We start from the raw sequence: 6,000 nt of genomic DNA, 5'->3' as shown, positions 1-6,000 counted from the left end.
ATCTGATGCAGCCAGGGCCTTGTTGTCAGGAACTCGAGCTGATTGGTTGCAGTGATCACTGGCTCTCTGTAGTCTGTTTCCCTGTGTTGTGCTTTCTGAATTCCCTGCACGGCAGTCTGACATGGCTGCAAAGTGCCACCCGGCTGTCTGCTTATCTGTGCACGGTATCGATCTGCTGTTCACATTGTCTACATCCTGATAACCCGCTCTGAGACAGGGGCGGGAGGATTAAGCTCCATTGCTCCACGGGAGATCGAGGGCGCTGTTTGTCATTCCGAATTCATTCTGTTATCGAACGATTGATTGACTTTCAAACTTCCCTGTCTTTTTCTGGAATGCGACCGGGGTGGTGTGGGGTGATGGGGTGGGGTCGCCTTTGGGCTGAGGGGGGTGGGAGGGTGGGGGGTGCGGTTTTGTCTCTGCACTGCCGGGTGAGATGAGGGGAAAGACAAGCAGTCACTTCAAAGATGTAAGGAACACACTGATGAATACAGGCTGTCTTGCCCCGCCCCTTGCCCCGCCTCCAGCAGCATGGCTAATTCCATTAGCACACAGATTATTGCGACTGTTTTTATCCTCTGTAGCTTCTGCCACACTGAGCGTGAGTGGACCTCTGCAACGCGTACACCTTCCAGACACACTTACACTTCACTCCAGAACACGGTACTCCACCCAGACTCATTACATTATATTACATTACAGGCATTTACATACAGGCAGATGCTGTTATCCAGAGTGACTTACATAGATTACAGTTTTTTACAATGTTATCCATTTGTACAGCTGGATATTTACTGCGGCAATTGTGGGTTAAGTACGTTGCACAGTGGTACAGCAGCAGTGGGGAATCGAACAGGCAACCTTTCGCTTATGAGTCCTGTGCCTTAACCACTATGCTACACTGCCACCCCAATACACTGATACACCACCCAGACACACTGATACTCCATCCCAGTACACTGGTACTCCATTCAGGCCCACTGATGCTCCACTCAAATATGCTGATACTACATTCAGACACACGTATACCTCACTCCAGTACACTGCTGCTCCACCCAGACACACTGATACTTCACCCAAAAATACTTACACTTCTCCCAGATACACTGATACTCCACCCAGGCACACTTATCCTCTAGCCAAACACAGACATGCCACCTACAGACACACTGACACCCCTGCATGCACACGCACACACACACATACACACACACACATTGATTTTTCCCCTACACACTGACACTCCACCCACAGACACAGGCAGACTGTCACAGACATGTCTTTTTCAGGCCCCGTGTCCTGCAGAGTTCCTGTACGAGGCGTGTGTCTGTGCCCTGCCATTACTGTGAGACAGCGCACAGCGGTGCTCTCTCTCTCCGTGTCATTCTCTGGACCGGCGCTGGAATGCCCTTCCCCTGCAGGGGCTAATTTCAGCCGGAGGAGAGCGGGGAGGACACGTGTCCACTGGTGCGGCTGAGACACACTCATTTTCTCATCTCTGTGTAGAACTTCGCAAGGAGCATTTTAATCAACATAAACATAGACTCTTCATCAATCAAATTCTGAAATCAACAGATCCGGTACAGGCAAAAAAAAAAAACATGGTGCAGTGGAGTGTTGTTTTGACATTAAGCGGAGCGGTGCTTCTGGGAAATGTTTCCGCGTGGGATGTCCTAGTAACCGCGGGTTGCATGATAGTTGCGGATTCCGCGTCCGAGCATTGCTGACTCGACATTTCTGGTCACCGCGGGCCATCAGCACACGGTCAGACTGAAAGGAGAAGTGACACGGTCGCTCTGCCTGTGAGAACGACCGTGGTCCACAGCAACAGGGGGGGTTGTAGGTCAGAGAGGGCTGACGACGATGATGATGATGATGATGATGATGAACTGTGTGGGTCGGTGGGTGGCTTTCTGGAGTTCAAAGGGAGTGAAATTTAGGGACGGGAAAAGCAGCACAGTCAGTTTGGCAGGCCCTCTGTTTCAAAGCTGCACCCACCAGCCTGCAAGCGTTCCTCTAGCAAATTCATGTTTTTAACTAGAAAAGATCAAAAACAAATTACATGGGGCTAACTGGCAAGGGGCGAGGGGCGATAGGGGCATCTGTTTTCTGAATACTCTCTTTACAGCAAACAAGTTAAAGAGGAGAACAGGGTTTTTGACCAGAGCTCTTCTCGCTATTGTTTGAAAGAGTTCCTATAGGCCACTGTCAGTAAACATCCTGCTAGATGAACTCATGTTAAACGTAAGCTTTGTAAGTCACCCAAGCTAAAAACCTCTGCTGGCCATGTGTACTGAAGCAGTTCAGATTCTGCACCTCACTCAGAGGTACACTTGCAATGTACAAACCAGGCATTGAACATACAACCTTCTGGATACTTCCTGTTGGTAAAATTCTACACCACACCTCAGGTCTTCTGTTCCATCTTCACAGAGTACTGTGGGATGAGGCTGAAGATGTGAGGAAGCCCCCCACGGCTCGGGTTTTCCAGTTTCGATGAAAACCGTACACTTCTGGGATCTCTTGGCTTAATGCCTTTAACAAGCCGACACGTACATGCACCCACACACAAACTCTCAAGCCAGTTCTTATATGTGTGCACAAACATAGATGCATGTAAACACACACATACATGTATACACAAGCACTGGGCCCATGCAAACACACACACATACATACACACACACACACACACACACTCCCTGTGTGTAGGGACCACCCTCTTGATGCTCTATCCGCCTTGTCTTTCCATGCTTCTTTTTTTTCCCCTACGTCCTATCTCCGGGATGGCTTTGACCTCATCCTAATCACCTGAGCCGGCCGAACCGTGGTTCAAACACCTCCTAATCGCGGCGGCAGATAGCGGGGCGAGGCGGGGAGCCGCGTTTCCTGCCGGCGGGGCGGCGCCGCGTGGCCGCGGAGATAGGCCTGCTTGGGCCGTCAGGGACTTCAAAGACAGGGAGGCTCGGGAACCCAAAGAGCAGCCTGGTGAATCCACAAAGGCCCAGGATTCAAAGCTGCAGCCTATCATCCTACCTCTGTGTTTTTTTTTTTTGCGTGTTTTTTCTTTTCAATTCATGTTTTTTTCAAAATGGAAAAGATAAAAAAAAAATCAACATGCAGGCACCGGCAGTAGGGGAAAAGATGGGGGGTGGGGGGTGGGTGTGGTGATTTTCTTCCAGTTACGGACAGATTAAAGAATGACATCTTGGAAGCCGGGAAGGAGCAATTTAACGGATCGAGCCAGGCAACTGGTCAAGGTGTCCTTTCTCAGGCAGCTAAATGTGGATACCATGGCATTCAGACTCCTGATCTCGAGGCCTGCCTCTCTCTCTGTATTATTAATCACCAGCCCCTTCTGTAATGACCTCAATCCTGCGAATATAAGACGCATTTTCACCGGTGACCACACACTGTTCCCTTAATGACAAGCTGAGCTGAATGATTCTTTGATTTAAAGTGATTGTTCAATCAGCTGCTCGTTAGCGTTCCCATTCTGATGGAATAAGCATCAGCAGGACACTGAACGTTCAAAACCTACCAGAATCAATTTAAATTTTGAATATAATTCACATTGGATCTTTTTGGTCATATTATCCATTGTGATTAGGTCCACTTTTTTTTGCTGAACTCTCTGAAAGTGCCAGATTCCCTCCCGTGAGATAGATTGAAGATCATACAAAAACGTCTCCTCCACAGCCGTGCACCACTGCAGGCGTCTGATCTGAAACAATTATGGGGCCCGTGGAACACAGAGCACTTCACAGTTCAGCGGCACGAGCCCGGGTTTGTGCGTCAGTTAGAGCAGAACTGAGCAATATTTCTGATTAGAAAGCAAACGCACGTAAGCCAGAAACAGTTTATTCATTCTGCATGATCCTGGCCCTGCTAGGGAGTTTGGCTGTTGAGAGGTTAAGGGCAGATGTAATATTTACTGACCAGATATTCAGCTCTGTGTCCCTTCCTGTCTGTCTACTTCTGTGCTGAGGAGGTTCCAGTTGTCGTCAAACTTTTTATGTCCAGCTTTTACTCCATATACATACAGAGCCAGCCAATCATAACTCTGAGCTTCAGCAACAGCAGAGACAATTCTAGTGTTGAGCACAGAGAGCTGAATATCTGCTGATTAAATACAATATCTGGGTAAGAATTTCTAGTGCTTTATAGATTAAAGTTTTTAGAACTCAGAATCTTGTTACTGTTTAGGATCTTTGTGCCAGTAGTGCTGTGGAATTCCGTCAGCGTGTGCAATGCCTGTCCCTGCCTGACCGAATTCTAGAAGCTTGTGCTGTCAGGAGGTCGCTGCATTTCACATGCTGCATGTTGGCTGTGTCAGGCAGCCAGATCAGACACACAGAGGAGTCTTTGAGGCCACCATGTGGCGTGTAGGCTTCCTGGTCTTTGCTGTGCAGAGTCTGAAGTGTGGGGTTTGATGTTTGACATGATGTGTGTCTTAGAGTTTTAATAATGGGATGAGTGCCCACTCTGGTGAGAACCGTATCCCTCCAGTGAATAAGGACCTCTGACGTGGCTGTCCCTCTGTGGCTGCCATTAAAAGCTACGATTGACAGGTTAGCTTGTTGATCTGTTCTTTTGCCAGAGGATGAAACATGCACGTTGCTTTGAGCTGGTCAGGCGGGATGACATGTAAGCATGGGGTGGCGGTGTAGCGTAGTGGTAAAGAGCAGAGCTCGTAACCGAAAGGCTGTTCAGTCAAATCCCTGCTGGGACCCTGTCGCTGTGTACTTGGACAAGGTACCTAACCCAGAATTGCCTCAGTAAAATATCCAGCTGTATAAATGGACAACATGTAAACAAATGTAAGCTGTGTAAGCTGCTCTGGATAAGAGCTGCTAAATGACAGTAATGTAATGTAATGTAAAGTGTTTGTGTGCATGTATGTTTTTTTAAGAAAGATGGATGGCAAACTTGCTCAAACAACACTGCTTAAATACAGAGGAAAGTGAGAAATCAAACCAGCAACCTTTCGGTTACAAATCCTGCTCCTTACCACTGTGCTACACTGCCGCTCCTATTTAATCCTATTTTGAATTTTTTGAAAGAGAGAATGAATGGGAAGACAGAGACAGAAAGACAGACAGACAGACATGCGAATGTGACAGAAAGTGACAGACAGACTGGGAGGGGGACAGAGAGATGAATAACGGCAGAAACGTGCTGTGAATAGCCTATAGTCTGATGAGAGAACGCGGGTTAGTGTGGAGCGTGTGGCCCTGTTTGGCCCTGTTTGGCCCCGTTTGGCCCCGTTTGGCCCTGTTTGGCCCTGTTTGGCCCCGTTTGGCCCTGCTTGGCCCTGTTTGGCCCTGTTTGGCCCTGCTTGGCCCTGCTTGGCCCTGTTTGGCCCTGTTTGGCCCTGTTCGGCCCTGTTTGGCCCCGTTTGGCCCCGTTTGGCCCTGTTCGGCCCTGTTTGCCCCTGTTTGGCCCCATTTGGCCCCGTTCGGCCCTGTTTGGCCCTGTTTGGCCCCGTTTGGCCCCGTTTGGCCCTGTTCGGCCCTGTTTGGCCCCGTTTGGCCCTGTTTTGTCCTGCTTGGCCCTGTTTGGCCCTGTTTGGCCCTGTTCGGCCCCGTTTGGCCCCGTTTGGCCCTGTGTGGCCCTGTTTGGCCCTGTTTGGCCCTGTTTGGCCCCGTTTGGCTCTGTTTGGCCCTGTTTGGCCCTGTTTGGCCCTGCTTGGCCCTGTTTGGCCCCGTTTGGCCCTGCTTGGCCCTGTTTGGCCCCGTTTGGCCCTGTTTGGCCCTGTTTGGCCCTGCTTGGCCCTATTTGGCCCTGTTCGGCCCTGTTTGGCCCCGTTTGGCCCTGTTCGGCCCTGTTCGGCCCCGTTTGGCCCCGTTTGGCCCTGTTTGGCCTTGTTTGGCCCTGCCGTTGTGTCTGTTCAGGGCTGGAGCAGGGCTTTAGTGTGCTGCGCAGCCCAGTGACCCTGCCTGCACAAAGCTGATTACATGCCCCAGGAGATAAGTACCTGAGCAATGGAGTCAAGTGTGG

General features: G+C 50.0%; 1 protein-coding gene across 1 annotated transcript in view; it reads left to right on the top strand.

The window, feature by feature from the left end:
* LOC118794895 (cytohesin-1-like) overlaps nucleotides 1-6,000 on the top strand; it is a 53,221-nt gene that overhangs the window by 839 nt on the left and 46,382 nt on the right. The gene's annotated exons all lie outside the window — the stretch shown is intronic.

Source organism: Megalops cyprinoides, chromosome 19 (genome assembly GCF_013368585.1).
Source record: "Megalops cyprinoides isolate fMegCyp1 chromosome 19, fMegCyp1.pri, whole genome shotgun sequence".
In the NCBI taxonomy this organism is placed as follows: Eukaryota; Metazoa; Chordata; class Actinopteri; order Elopiformes; family Megalopidae; genus Megalops; species Megalops cyprinoides.
This window is presented reverse-complemented; position numbering and strand designations above follow the sequence as displayed.